At 39.7% G+C, this 15,410-nt stretch overlaps 1 long non-coding RNA gene across 1 annotated transcript; it reads left to right on the top strand.

The window, feature by feature from the left end:
• Positions 1–10,146: 10,146 nt before the first annotated feature.
• On the top strand, positions 10,147–13,682 carry LOC108504779. The gene is made up of 2 exons (XR_001877244.1): positions 10,147–10,298; positions 11,523–13,682. It is a non-coding gene; the product is annotated as an uncharacterized LOC108504779 (long non-coding RNA).
• The last annotated feature ends 1,728 nt before the right edge of the window (positions 13,683–15,410 follow it).

Raw genomic sequence — 15,410 nt, 5'->3', positions numbered from 1 at the left:
GCTTATCCAAGTTCTACAGAAACAGCATAAACAGAGCAAGCAATTATCTGTAATAAACTTTTTCTTTAATATTGTGGCATTCGTGTTTTTTTTAAACTACATTTCATAATTTATTTTGTGCTGTATTAGATTTTACTTACTAGGCTCACATATTTTTTGCAATTTTGCAGAAACTATCTTCTTCCTTGTAGTGTGACCCAGTCATTAAGTGTTAATAAAATAATAATGCAACATAATCTGTCCTTCTGAAAATTAATTTATATACATATAATGTTGTTTTCTCCCTTATACACCACAGAATTATCAAAACTCTAGAAAAATCCCTTTGTAAGTGTGCTTCTCGGAGTGGCTGAAAATTCAGTTTTCATTATTGCCAGTACTGACATTTTAAATGATAATTTGAGCAGTGTTTCCTGAGGTTCAGGTATCAACTGTTACACTCAAAAGAAGAGTCTGATATTTTTTGTGTCAGCCATCTAAAAAGGTTCGATTTGAAGTGGTGTCAGCTTTGTCAAAGAAAAGCTCCACAAGAGTGGAAGACATGGGATTTTCAGGAAAGCAATCTTTTCCCTTAATCTATATCTTTAAAATAAAGTGTCATCATTTGCTTGGAGCAATGCCTAGGAATGGGAATCATGGCTCTGTGAAGCACAGAGCAAAGCTCCGAGTAGAGGTGATCCAGGAGCAGGGTGAGATCAATGCTTAACTGGTTTGGAGAGCAAAACCACTTGGACTGATTGAAGTAGATGCTTGTATATTGTGGTATAAAAAAGACCCCAAAGTTTGCTTTGAATACAGAAAAAGACAAGCTATAGAGATTTATTGCAGTATAGAAAGGGTGGTACTTAGACTGTGTGAGGGTTTTGCAGGTGGGATGGAGATGTGCCAGCACTGTGGTTCAAGCCATGAGGTGTGCAACCCTGATTCTCACCTAAGGAAATTACAGCCAGAAATGCAATTTCTGCTCAGCATAATGCTTCCCTGGTGTGTTAACCTATGCAGTGTCATCTCCACTCGGTGCTTGCTTGTTGTTGTGTTCCACGACCTGAACTCTGTGTGTTAAACTTCATGCAAATTGCTCCAGTTTTGAGGTTGAGGTGGATGGTTTTGCCTTGAGAGACCAAAGCTTTGAGTCAGCTGCTTCAGGGATATACACCAAGTCACTGCTGGCATGGATGGTGTTTGAGACAGACCCTGGAGCCTGCAGACTCCAAAAGGTGAATGAGGATGTCTGATTTTGTTATTGGTAGATGTAGACAGTTTTTAATCTCTGTAGGCCTCCTGTAGCTTGGACATGATTATCCTGACTGCAGCCCACACAATGTTGACCCTTAGCAGGAAATCAGTGCTGGTCCTTGCCACAAAGATGTTGGCATAATTGATGGCATAAACCTGTATTTCTAACACCTGACTCTCTGGATAAATCAGAACAAACCAGGGTTTCCTAAAAGCAGAAAGATCAGCTGGCGACTCAACCCAATTCGCTTTTATAATTCTAATTTAAAAAAAAGTACATCACTTTTATTGCAAACATCTTCCATGCTTACTTGCCTTTATATTTCGTCTTTCAAATCTTACTGTTAACAATGTTAACAGCAAGAGCCAGATTAAAAAATCGAGGTGGTCTCTGGCTTGTGCAGCCTATGTGAATTCCTGGGATTAATAATGTTTTGCTAAACTCTATTTTCAGACAGTGAAATAATTGCACTAAACATGGGATGGCTAGATAGGTAAGGCAGTTGGGTAAAGCTTCTTAACTTGGTGCTCTCTGTTTCACTAACTGTAAAGGCTGATCCAACCTATTTTAAAAGTATATCTGAAACTTCAGGAATAGCTTAGCCTGGATAACCCTGGGTGGTTTCCATCCCCAGCTGGGGCTTCCCTGAGTCATTGCCCCTTTGTAGGATGCTGTAGATGATGTGACAGCTGTCAATGTTTTCTGTCAAATGTATTATGTTAATACAATATCAACCTCTCCTTAAGGCAAATAACATGAATTTTTCTCCGGAGGAGTGATTTTTCCTTAACAGATTGGGTGATGGCTATCTCATACAAGACAGCTAAATTTCAGTGATGTAAATCCCACTCTGAGTCTGTTTACAAAACAAGGGAAACTTTTAGGGGTAAAAGAGAGTGAAAAGTATTGTTAGGAAGACAGAGATGCCATATGGATCACAATTCCTATTTTTCCCATGGAAGAGCATGTCCAACAAGCAGGTTCTCCATCTTTAATTTCTCACAGTTGATCCTCACAGGAAAACGTCTTCAAAAGATAAGTAAGGAATTAAAAGCTTAGAAGGTAACTGGTTAATACAAACCTGTAAAATCTCTGGGTTTACAGTACATTACAATCTTCCTGTCACCCACTCTACAATGCTGAAGACCTTCATATTTTACCCAAAGTAAGGTGATGGTCCCTTGTCCCCTGTTAACAGCCCTCCCTACACCGATGTGCCATCTCCCTTCTCTGCCACAAAGTGATTAACACAATTAAGTTGAATTATGAGCTCTTGGATCTGACCTACATTAGGCTGAATTTTGTTCTTCTTGTCAGACTGACAAAGAGGCTCTGGCTTGAAAGTCTATCTGTTTTCTAATTATATTAGTTGGTTTAATAAGGGATATTACCTTTCCTTATAAAAGATATTTCTCTTAATGTTAAGCAATGTATTCACTCAGAGAGACATTGTTGGTATTTCATTAACTCAATTCCCCCAGACTAAGTGAAGGGCACATGGGAAAATGTCATTTGGATATCACCTCCCCTCACTACTTCTTCCCTGGCTAAGCTATGTCCCTGCTTTGATGCCAGGGAATACTATATTTGTCAGAGTTTGGTGCAACCAGCTTGACCTGTTTTCTGGTCCATTTGCCAAGTCTGGCCCTCTCCTGAGGTGCCCTAATCCAGCTCTAATGAAGTGAGTCCCATTCAGAGGTTGAGCTGGTGAGAACTTGCAGGCGTTGGTTCCTCTCCACTCTCCCCTCCTGCAGAAAGGCTTTACACTGCCCCTCAGTGAGATGCAGGCTTTCACCATTCCCATCAAAGCATCCTCCCAGCAACACAGAGGGGCCAAGGGCAGAGAAAAATCTCCTTGATATGAGATAGCACAATTCCATTTTACTCTGCTCCTCAGTCTATTCTGACTTCTTTCAGGCAGGACGAGTCCTGCCACTTCACTGCAAATGCTCTGTACAGAAAGTACATGTACATTAAACCATTTCTGTGAGCATGTTTGACTTCTACTCTGCAAATAAATGGGAGTAGATAGCTCCTTTCCCTCAGGAGCTGCTGTCTGCTGAAAACTGAGAGTCGCTGGGATATGCAGATGAAACATCTCTTTCTCCCCACCAAGATATGAAAGCAGAGATCTCCTTACCCTTCCGAGTTCCAGGCCAAGGGGCTCTGACACACACAGAGCAAATGGGAACATGTGTGATTAGGTAACTTCCAAACTTCAGAAACATTTTCATTTCAAATTCTGACTTCCTGCCATGCCACATATTCTTCTGTAAGCAGACTCCGAGGCAATTTATTAACAGCTCTGGAGGAGTGATATCTGCAGAATCTGTTTTTCAGCTTTTGACAGCTGAGCCAGGCTAATGTTACTGTTTCAGAGTGTCATCTCTGGTGTAAGGTATATTCTGTATATTCAATGAAGTGTCCTTTAAAGGTGCAAATGAAACAGCTTATCTGAGGTAAAGAGCTAAAAAAACTCATGCTAATATTTTAGATAATTTATCAGCACATAGGAAAAAAATGTGAGTAAATAAAAGCTAGACTGTATTTTCCAAAGAAGATTTTTAACCATAATCTACTGTAAGCTTTAAGCTCTGTCTCTTTCTGATTCTATTTAAGTAAATATTTTAATAAAATGTATTGCATTTCAAGAGCAACAACATCAGAAATCTATACTTGAAGTATTTTTCATTTTCTAAAATAAAAAAAAAACTATACAATGAAGACACTTCTACATTCTTGAAAGCTAAAAAGCACCTAATTTCAGACCTGAGCTCTGAAATGAGGGGTTTTAAAAGAAATACTCTAAGTATTATATAATGAAAAGTTACAAAGGTTTTCAGGGAAAGAATAAAGAGAATTTTGATCACATTGGGGATTTAAAATGAATAATGGAATTCTTAATATTGTTCTTGAACTTTCCCAGAACAGAGGTCTTCCTTGGATGAATGTTACAAGGAGGGTGGAAGAAGCAGCTAGACTAAAGTAGGATTGACACACATGATGAATTACAGTTCATTAATCCAATTAATGAGTAATTCCAGCAGCTTTAATCCCAGATAAAGCTCTTTATCAAAGCTCTGTTGGCTAGTGCTGCACTAAGAGCCCGTCAGCAAGTCCATTGTAAACCTCTATTATATGAAGCCTGCCATGCACTTCTTTTTGGAAATATTTTGTCCAAAAAAATAATGAGAAATACAGAGAAAGGAGCAGTCTCTACCCTTGTTTGACTGGATTCATGTTACAAAAGAACTAAAGGTACATTTAAAATGACACAGGCCAGCTGAACGTAATGTCAAATATTGAGAAGTGCTCTTGGGTTAGAAGGCAAATGTATGTTCCTGTTTCTGATGTCATCTGTGTGCATGATTTCTTTGTGCATGTCCTATTGACTAATGGGAGCCAATAAAGTATAATGAGGTGTTTCGAAAACACTCTCTGTTCCATTTTTACTCTCTTTAATTTTTTGGTAGCACTATCTAAAAGTGTTATGATTTCTTCACACTTCAGAAATACAATTCCTCCTCTGCAAATCTCACAGGCAAAGAGGTACGAAGAAAGGGAATAAAGAGAGGGAATAATATGAGTTTACACACCAGTCGCCTTCATTCTCTGCAGACAGCACAGCAGAATAGAGCACATAAGAGAGAGTTAAATGTGAGATAAGCACCTGAACTTCTAGTGTGTGCTTAAGAAGGTCAAACTAGGGATTAAAATATGCAAAGCAGAAGGAACACTGTATCAGGGCTTCTCAGAAAACCAGGAAGGCTTCCAGGTCAAGAAGCCAGTTCAAATTCCTACCTAATATTCCTGTTGCAGCAGCCCCTCTTCCTCCCAGCAGTTGGTTGGCTCAAATATTTGTCCACACACTGTGATGGAACTGAAAACAGCTGGCCCTTCACTGAGACCCTTCTGAAAAACCTCAGGTTGACAGCTCTGGATAATGCTGTGCAGCAATTTTGATTGGGGGAGTACTTGGCTACTCAACACTATGACCATAAATTAGTTTATTTTAATGATGGAGAAGACTTGCAGTACCATGAGAGTCTGTGCAACACGCCCAAAGGCTGCTCCTTGCTGCTTTGAGCAGCTCTGTCAGATCATCTTCTGCGTTCTCACTTCGCAAAAGGTGCATTACCAAGACACGAGATCCTGCTGTGATGGCTGTTTAAGTAAAAAGGCATCCTTTCTGATTTTGCCAAAGTGCCAGTTGTGGGATGTTGACAGTTCACACCCAATTACACACAGTGATGGATTCATATTTCTTGATCAATGACATTGAAGCTTTCTGGAACAACATTGCACAATGACCCTTCATTTCAAAGATCAAAGAAGATGATTAGTGACATGCGGAAACAAGAGTCAGAAATTCATGCATGTCAAAACTAGTTTTAACCATTCTCTGTCTGTAACAATGCTCCTGAACTGGAAGAAACTGCAATCACTCCATCACAGAGAAAGGGTTTGATAGAAACAAGCAAGAGGAGAGATTATTGGAGCAGGAGCACAATCGTCTAAAAGTACCTCCATTCAGCAAAAGTAACATCACAATTTGAAATCAAAGGCTAAATACTTGTGCCACCTGTTGATAGAACTTCAGATTTTGGGACCTTGAAAATATGGTGTAAAACAGGAGCTTTGATGGAGTCTCAATGTACTGCAGTGTGACAAAGCACTGATCACGGTGATAGTGGATCAAAGGTTGGACTTGATGATCTCGGAGGTCCCTTCCAACCCAGTTGATTCTATGATTCTATGATCCTATGATATTATTACAGCTGACCAGTCTTTACTTAAGTGTTTGAATCAGGGTCAAAAAGGAGTGTGGTATTTAAAATGATCTTTTACCCTATTAAAGCCATAATGGCCTTTTGTTTAAACCCCTGAAGGTTTGTCCTAGATTATCCAAAGGGAATGTTACATCCTTCAGAAAACACAACAGCCTGTAGAAAGGAAATGGACTTGATCCACATCTTGTTTTTTTTGTGTAAACATAATCATAACTATGTGAGCCTATCCAGGAGAAATAACATGTGGATCAGTATTTGACTAATGAGAACAATGCCTGTACTTGTTTTAGTGACAACCATGCCTGTGAGCGTTCAGGAGCACCAGCCAGGTCATGTTGAAAATTGCTCAGCAGATTAGAAAACAAATTGCAACAAAAGTCGTGGTGAACGTCAGGGCCCCTCCGGGCAGTGCTGGCTGCACCCTGCTGCTAATGGGGTTCACACCAGATCCTCAGTGCATTTACACCCTCCAAAGGCCAGATCTGCCAGGTCACTTGGTTTTCTGTTTGGAAAGGGAGGAAACCCACCTCTGCAAATCCATGAGAAAGAGCAGATGTTCCCTGGGAACATTTCTGCAGAGTAGGAGTCACTGTTGGTGCCGGCGGATTTGCTGTGTCCCACCTTTCGCCCTCTTTGTGGGAGTGCCTGGGAAACTTCTGCTGCCATCAGAACCTTTCACACCCAGAGGCCTCCCAGTGCAGCAGCAGCATTTCAGGGACAGAGGAGGAATTCTAAAACACTTGGCAAATCACAGGACTTGCAAGACTTTGACCTTGATCGATACACAAGCTGTTGTGCTGGACATTCGCAGTGCAGTTCATACCCTGAGAGGGAGTGGGGAACTGAGAGAAGGTAAGTGCGTGCAGTTAGAGGGGAAGAAATCAAAAACAAGGTTAAAAAACTAAAACTGATAAAAACACAAGATTAAGACAGAAATGGAAAGAAGAAAAATCACCAAAGACAACAAGGCTCTTCAATGTGGGGACAAGACAATCATGCAATAGTCTTCCAAATGCTTTTAAAGCTGAATGGGCATTTATATTTGTTTTCTTGCATTTTTGAAACTTCAACAGTAAAAGCTGTAAACAGTTACTCTGAAAGAAGCCAAACAAATCCACCCTGTTCAGACATTCTGATATGCTACTGCTTGTAAACTTTCCCTTAAAAATGTCTTTTGCAAGCAAGAAACTCGCCACATGTTTGTAAATGGGAAATTAAAGATAAGAAATCCTGAATAAAGCGGGTCTATTGATATTTGCATTCAAAGCACTTTGCAACTATCAGTCAATTACCTCAACGTGTTTTCTTGCCGTCCCCAATCTGGCTGAAAAATGCAAGCTCACAACTTCTCTGTGAGATAGGTGTTATTAAACCATTTTTCAGAGCTGGAAACAGAGGTGAAGGAGAGGTGGGTGGCTCATCCTGTGCCATGGTGGTGCTAGTGGCAGAGCTGGAAATAGACCTTTAGTCTAGATTATAAGGCAAGACATGGGGCAGTTTTTTTCAAAAGTTGTTTCCACCTCAGGATTTTATAAGCCTCCATCACACAGGTGAATTGAAATTTTATCTTCAGATACAACATGCCTCCTGCCACTCACATAGCTCATTTTTCTTCTTATGATAATTACAGTAAAAATAATTCTTCTTTGTGAAATCCTACTTTTAGCTCAGTGTTTCCCTCAATCACTGACTCTCCACTGCTTCAGCACAGTAATTTCTGTGTTCTTATAACTCGACTGTTTTTTCTTAGGCAGTACTAGGATGAGCAGTGGGAGGACAGAGGTATGATCTGGTGGTGTTTATCAGTTTCAGTTGTCAGCTTACAAGGCATTATGTGATGTACGTGCCCAGCTCTCACTGTTTGCACTGCTGGCAGTTTGTATGATTCCTCTTTATTGCCTTTTGGCTTTTTCCCTTAAAAACAAACAAGTAATCTACTGTTTCCCGGGGAAGGACAGGTAGTGTTTTTTACATCCAATAAGGAATCCATTCTGGGACACTCATTTTTACCCTGATTTTGATCATAACAACAGCGCTTCTCTTCTATGAGCAGTCATTCACTCTGTTCTTGCATTATATATGTTATTTGCTACATATACTTAAACCATATTTTATTTATGATTTTTTTTCCAGTGACAGTTCAATTTGTGCCCAGGCAAAGGCATTTTGGAGTCAGAGAAGATTAGCTGTTTTGCATTAATTATCAGAGGGAACTACGCAGTTTTTTCTCCACATCTATGCAGGGAGCAGCATCCAAGGAATATTTGGATCCCCTTGTTCAAATGTCAGGCAAATCTCTTCTAATGAAAGGTTTAAAATAGTTAAATAAGATGGATCAGGATTTTTCAGTCATTAGAGTAGTTCTTAATACATGACACATCATTTTTTCCCTAGAATACCATAGTGATGTGAGTATCCTGGTAAAGACTAAGGGTGAAATAATTAAAAATGGCTGAGTGACCTTGAAAGTCATGTCTTTCTGAGCATCAGTAGGGGCTGTGCACATTAATTAGTGTTTTTCAAACTCTACTCTTAATATTTACCAAAGCAGCAAAACTTTCCCTCAGTCAGTCAAGGGCAGGACTGGCTAGCCTGTGACTGTTGGCATATTTGTCTTTATCATGATTGTCTTAATATATGGTTTAATTTGCAAAAATACATTTAATATTTTATTAAGGAAAGCTCCTTTGAAAATATTTGTTTATTACAGCTCCATTTGAAAACATGCCTAAGAATAACAGATTCAATTGCTAGTACTGCAGAGTAGCCACTTCTTATCAATGACAGAAATGGGAGAAAAAGGACACAAAAAATATGATTTATTAGCCAGGACATTAGTTCAAAGGTTGTAAATGCAACTAGTTAAATTTTATCAATCTTGATCATAACCAAATGTTAACTGTAGTATGACATTGAAAAAAATCTTTGTTTTCACTGTATTTAATAAAAAAGCCCTGCAAAGAAGAAATTGGTTAAGGTTTACAGTTATGCACATCTTATTAATAAAAGAAGAGTGAAATGTCTGACAAATGTCAATATATAGCAAATAGAAAATTTTTGCAGCAGTGTCTATTTTATTGCTAAGTTATTTCAGAAGTCTCATAGTCAGGAACACTGGAGACTAGACTAGACAAGACACTGAGGTAACAAAAGGCAAAACAATCTTGTGGTAATAAAAAAAGGGAAAAGGAATAATGTTTTCCATTGTCTTTAGTGGTTTTATGCTTGGCCTGTAAGTTATTGCAGTCAAAAGATGGAAAAAATGCCTTGTTGATATTTGGTTGGGTCTCTCAATGTTATTTTATTAAATTATGGTGTGATTACAATTCTGTGAGTGTTAAAGTAAATAATTTTAGATAAGGAACTTTAATATATTTGTTCTTTACCTACTCAAAGGTTGATCATACTGTATTTGTTGACTCTGAAGACAAATAACCTTGTCAAGGGATGCTTAATTGCCGACCAATACCATATGTGCTTGCAGAGATTGAAATATGCACTTGTGTTCATAAAGGTAACTCAAGCCAGAGTCAACTCTCCACACAGAGCCAAATTTTGATTCTCTGGTAGAATTTGCCTGCCTCTAGGGGCTTAGATTACTGCTTGGATAAAGTGCACTGATTCAGTTCCACCAGATGAAACAGAAATTCCAGCTGTGAAGGACTCCTGCAATTCAGCAGTTTCCCAACGCAGCTGACTCTGAGCACGAGCTTAGACACTTTCCCCATACAGGGCTCAAGCTTTTACCAGCCACTGATTCTGCTTCAAGTAGAGGTAAAGAAAAGAATGATGGTTTTTTGCTTCCATCATGCAGAAGGTGTTGGGAAGATGGTCTATAACCAGAGGATTGTGTTGCAATGCTTAGCATGAGTTAAGGCATCCAGGACAGATATAACTTGCTTACAAATTTACTTTAGGTTTGGACATTACTTTATGCTGCTTCTTTTGATCATCCCTGGATTTCAACATGTTTTCACTAGAAACCCAAGTTGGAGAGGAAAAGGTAACATTGTGTGAGTAAAAGCATTTTCAGTAAATATTTTTAAAGCATAGTAAGATAATTTTTAATTACACATTCCTCTACATTGCAAGAGTTCCAGCACAAAGCTGGTCCAAAGACCAGCTAGATGCAAATGACATTTTCTCATTTCATTATCTAAGCTAGCTGATAATTTCCTGAAGATTTTAAATGGGCAACAGTTGAGTCATGACCTTTCTTAAGCTTATGGAGGTAAGGAGCAGTCACATTGGGACTGTGTGAAAACAAGCAAGTAAGTTCAAGCACATGCATTTACTTACCCTTTCATGGACATCAATTTACTTTAATCTAGACAGTTCACTTAAGTGAACTCCAGGTCCCCAAGACAACCTCCTAAATAGTTTAATAAAGCACCTGAGGAACAGCTGTTGCCTATTCTCAGGGATGATGCCATCACACCTAAGCTGATTTTATACCCCTGAGCAGGCAGGACCAGGAGAGTCTAGAAATGTCAGTTGAAGGAACATCTGAAGATCATCTACTCCAGCTTGCTTGAAACAGGATGATGACCAAAAGCAGAAATGACAAAAATGACCAGGATGATCACCAAGACCAGTAATGACCAAGAACAGGGATGATTCTATCCCCTCCTGGCGAGACTGTGCAGTCAAAACTGGATTACCAAGAGCAAGCATGCAGACAAGAGAAAAAAAATAAGTTTCCCAGCCTCCTCCCCTGTTATGTTACAGCTGAGAGCTTAAGCCTCTTGCAACGAGCTAAGTGCAGACTTCATATAAATCATGTCTTTCGCCCACCAACCAGCTGCATTAAAATTAATAAAAATGTAAAGAGAAGGTCTTAGATTAATTAGCAATTGAGTATGGACTACACTTTTATGATCTGTAGATATTAGGCAGTTGCAAGAAGATCTCTTTAGTGCATAGCACACAGCCAAAAACCAAAGGCATGCATCTATAAATTTCATAAATTTATATTGCACTCTGTGTATATATAGAACTGCTGCTTGCATGTACCACAAACATTACAGCGCTGAACAAAACTGCCTGTTACAAAATTATGGTTTGCAATTTACCTTTCCAGAAAATACTGCTATAAGCGATGTCCAGTTTTCATTCTGGCTCTGTGCTGCCTCTAATTTTCCAGCTTGCTTGAATGAAGCAGAAGAAGGTCAAGTGACTGGTCCAAAGTTCCACAGCTACTCCAATGTTCACTTGGCTACTAGGGCTTGCTTAATCCCTTACACCACACAGCATCCTGCAGGGAAATTATAGAAGAGGACAGTGAGACTGCCAGTTATTTTTCTCTATTAAAGATAGTGAGATTGCCAGTTATTTTGCTCTATCAAAACCTTATATGTAGTGTTTCTTATATTCTAGTTTGAATTCAGAAACCTTCTAGGCTGAGGCTGCTACACAGACTTAAGAGCGCAAATATCACAGAAGTACTTGAAGTAATAGACAGCACCTTATACTTTATCATTATTTTCTTGTCACAGCTATATTTGTTTTGCAGTCTTCCTGATCTGAATTTGTGAAATTGAGTTCTTGACTTGGGTGAAGCACTGCAGAAGGGACTTTGAAAGCACACTGACAAAGAGATGGAGAGCTGGAGTCTGTTCCCACAAAATCAGCAATAAAACTGACTTCAATAAGTGCAGGGTGAGGTGGGGAATGACTCGATGCAGCGGCGTCCCACTGGTTGCAGTGACCTGTTTCAGTGGGCTTGAAAGCCAATTTTCAAGGAAGACAGACTCCATCCTGCTTTGCCATCAAACTGAGGTCACACAGAGCCTGTGCAGGCTACAGGATCAGAGACTGAGAACATCTAAATTTTTTTGTAGGCTGATCACATTTTTCAAGTGAAAACATTGAGGTACTTTGAAAATGAATTGCATATAAGAAATTTAAATAAATTAAGATCTGTAGCTTACTGGTATCACAGTATTTTTTAATGTAATTAATAGCATATCAAATGGATTGCTCTTCTAAGATAGGTGAATTATCAGAGAGATAGCTGTTATCTACTACAAATACTTTTTTGTTATGTGCTAGGTTTATGAAGGTCAGCCATGCTGTGATGTGAGTGACTGTTGAAAATATTAGAGATTTCTAACCTGTACTGTTCCTGTTATTATTGTAAGAATTGTATAAATTGTAATAAATTGTAATACATACTCAACCTTTCACTTAGTTTTGACGGTGTGTCCCCTACACTGATACAGCAACTGGAACACGTGGCAAACCAGAAAAGTGAATTTTTTCTGTTCATTGAAGATATAGGGTGAAATGACTGAGAGGTTAAATCCCAGTATGAGTTGCAAGTCAAGTGAAACAACGAAAAATTTCACTTTGATGAGTCAGATCTAAGAATGTTGCTGTAATGAAGGATAATTATGATGACAGAAATTAAGGAAAGAATTACGATAATTGAAAACTCTGTTGTGGCAGATATTAAAAGACCCTGGAGTTCTGGGGCTGTTAAACATTACCATTAAAATCCTGGTAATTAGAAATACTTGACAAAGGATGGGTGAACATTTAGCAAAACAAAAGCTTAACTATTAGTTTCTGATAATCCTGTTAAATTGCACACTGTGTTTATTACATGTTTGAGTCTTCTGTGACTGAGACTGCTTGATGGCATAGGTGGTTTCCAGCATCTAAACCTTCCATCTTAAATCTTTGGAAATAGATTTAACTACAAAAGAAAAAAAAAAAGAGAGAGAGAAGACAATACCAGGAAAGCTTGTGCTTCAGCCCATTGCTCTAATCAAGCACAGACACGATAAGATATATGAAGGTCTAATTCCCATGAAAGTTTGCTTGTGACCCTGTTCTTTGCATTGTATGACTGAAATGTCTCAGTTCCTGCACAGCTGCCTAAAGTTCATTTCAGGCTGAGTTTGTGGCTGTATGATGTGCATTATTCCACTCTCTTTTGTGCATTTTTGGGGTACTTTTTGTCTAAGGGAACTGCTTATATTTTCTATTTTGAGAGATCTTCTTAGTTTACCTGTCCTTGGGTTACAGAAAAAGCTGCTTCTGATCATCTGTGTAGAGATCAAGTGCAGGAAAAGGGCATCCAAAAGACCAAGGACGTGTAAGTAATTTTCATACTGGTGTGTATGGTAAGGCTTGATTAGTTTACAAATTATTTTCAACCATTTGAAAATGAAGTGATTTGGGTCCTGGAACACAAAGAAGAAAGAAATTACTGGACTATTCTTATTAGAGCCAACTTGGCAGAATTTGCAACTTGACCAGCAAGAAGCTCCCATTATTTTAGGAACAGTATGGGGTCCAACCCTGTAAACCCACAGTCCTGGCAGCCCCAGTGAAGAAGTCATGGTGTCCATAGCAACACACTGCAGTGTGAAGTATTCCTGCACCTCCTCAGCTCCCATCCTGGCACTGCTGGGACACGGACAAACTGTGCGTGACTGATCCTGTTTGTGTCACCACTGTTTTAGCTCCACATTACAAACCTTGTTTCCCCCACAAAGAGCATCTGCTTTCTGCATGACATGTTTTTAATGTGCTGATTTATCATTGCCAGATACAGGATTTTTATTGCTGAATTTTGAATATTGTATTTAAGGTGCTCTTTTTTTCGATTACAGATGTTTTACATATAAATTGCCTCATATTACAAAAAATATACTCTGTACTTCTTGAGCAGTCTCATTCTCATGTCTCTTACATTTTGATACCTTACTCTGGATGGCTAAGTGGATGTGAGTGTTGTCTGCTTGGGAGAACTGCAACCCAGGCTACAGCTCTGCAGTAGTCATTCCCCCTTGCTCAGGCATGGGCTGTGGTGTTTGAGGAAAAACACAGGTAACAGAATTTTGGGTTCTGATCACAAATTTCAGCTGTATCTGCACAGTGGGTAGCCCAAAAGTCTGAGATTTTGAAGAGCTCACACTAAGGCCAGAACTGCCAGAGGCTGCAATGCACTGCCAGCTTTGAGCAACCTGGCTGGAGGTGGAGTCACAGAGCTCAGGAAAAACACTGCTGACATGGAGCCATCTCTGTCCTCTCTGGGACAAGGCAGGGAATAGGAATAACAGCTTGTGGGACCTCTGTGAGGCAGTGCAACTGGAGGAGCACTCATCCCTGGAAACTGTCAGACCCTAAAGGGTGATGAGAGGATGCTGGCTCCTGTCTCTGGAGCAGCTCGGTGGTGAGCAGGTTTGCAGCCATACGGCAGCAGCCACGCGCTCTGGGAGAGATCAGCTGCTGTTTGGAGCCTGTGACACCAGGGAACTGCCTGTCTGGTGTGCCTCGTGTCTCTGCTGTGCCAGGAGAAGAAGGATGCAACAGCAGAGATTGACTGCCTGGAAAGTGGCCAGCCTGGCCCTGCCTTCCACCCTCACCAAGTCTGGCTGGGATGAGGCCACTACGGACATGGAAAGGGCAGCAGCTCAGTTCATGATGGAACAGTGGAAGAAATAGTCTTCTCAAAAGTAAGTTTGCATAGTTACATGCCTGTGTTGGACTCTGTTTCACTCTAGTTCATTAAGGTCACCCATGTCAGAAGTTGCTTGGACTCCAAGATCCTGCTAAAGGTGTTCCAATATCCAAGAAACAGGTTTGGTCCTAAACTTTTGTAGATAATACGAAATATTCATAGTAAGTTATTGCTTTCTTAGCACTGTAATGTGGAAGCACTGAGACCTAAGCAAGTATGACAAATTTCTGCTCCTGCTGGCATCAGAAAAATTACTTGCATCATGTTTTGGACTTTGAGTTCATATAAAGTATTCATGAAGATACATGCCAGCTAATTCAGTACATGGGAGCAGCTCAGAAATTCTGCACTGAAACATGTCTTTCCTCAAATGTCTGGAAAGTTTCCAGGTATTGTGTCAGGCCACAATTAATTGAACATAATTAACTGAGCAGCCAAATTTCCCAAACTGCCTTTGGATGATCATTTCCAGCTGGTGACTGACTATGTCATGTTGCAATGGCTGTAACAGTTTTTAAAGTAAGCAAAAAGATCAAGTACAACTTGATGTCTAGAGAGACTCCTAAAAATGCTCCTTCTGTTTTCTTTCCCCTCTCTAGTTCCCATCCAAAGGCAGAAACAACACCAAATTTTTGATGTGGTTTACTACTCTTTTGTGGGATCCTACTCCATGACAGCCAAACAGCCAGGAGATGAGGTGCTGTTTGCAGATGTGGCCAGAAGAAAGAAAAGGACACTACAGGCTGCAGAAAAGAGATGGAAGAGATGCAGCAAATATAATGAAATATCTGCTCAGAAGGGGCAGAAACAAAGAAAAATTAAATGTTACAAGAGCTGAAAAAGAAAGAGACAGCTTTTTGCTGGTAAAGAGCATGAGTAATTATGTTATCCTACATAATCTGTGGAGAAGACT

Source organism: Lepidothrix coronata, unplaced genomic scaffold, assembly GCF_001604755.1.
Source record: "Lepidothrix coronata isolate B3197 unplaced genomic scaffold, Lepidothrix_coronata-1.0 Scaffold175, whole genome shotgun sequence".
NCBI classification, from domain to species: domain Eukaryota; kingdom Metazoa; phylum Chordata; class Aves; order Passeriformes; family Pipridae; genus Lepidothrix; species Lepidothrix coronata.
Note: the sequence above shows the minus strand (reverse complement) of the source record. Positions and strands in the feature narration are given on the sequence as shown.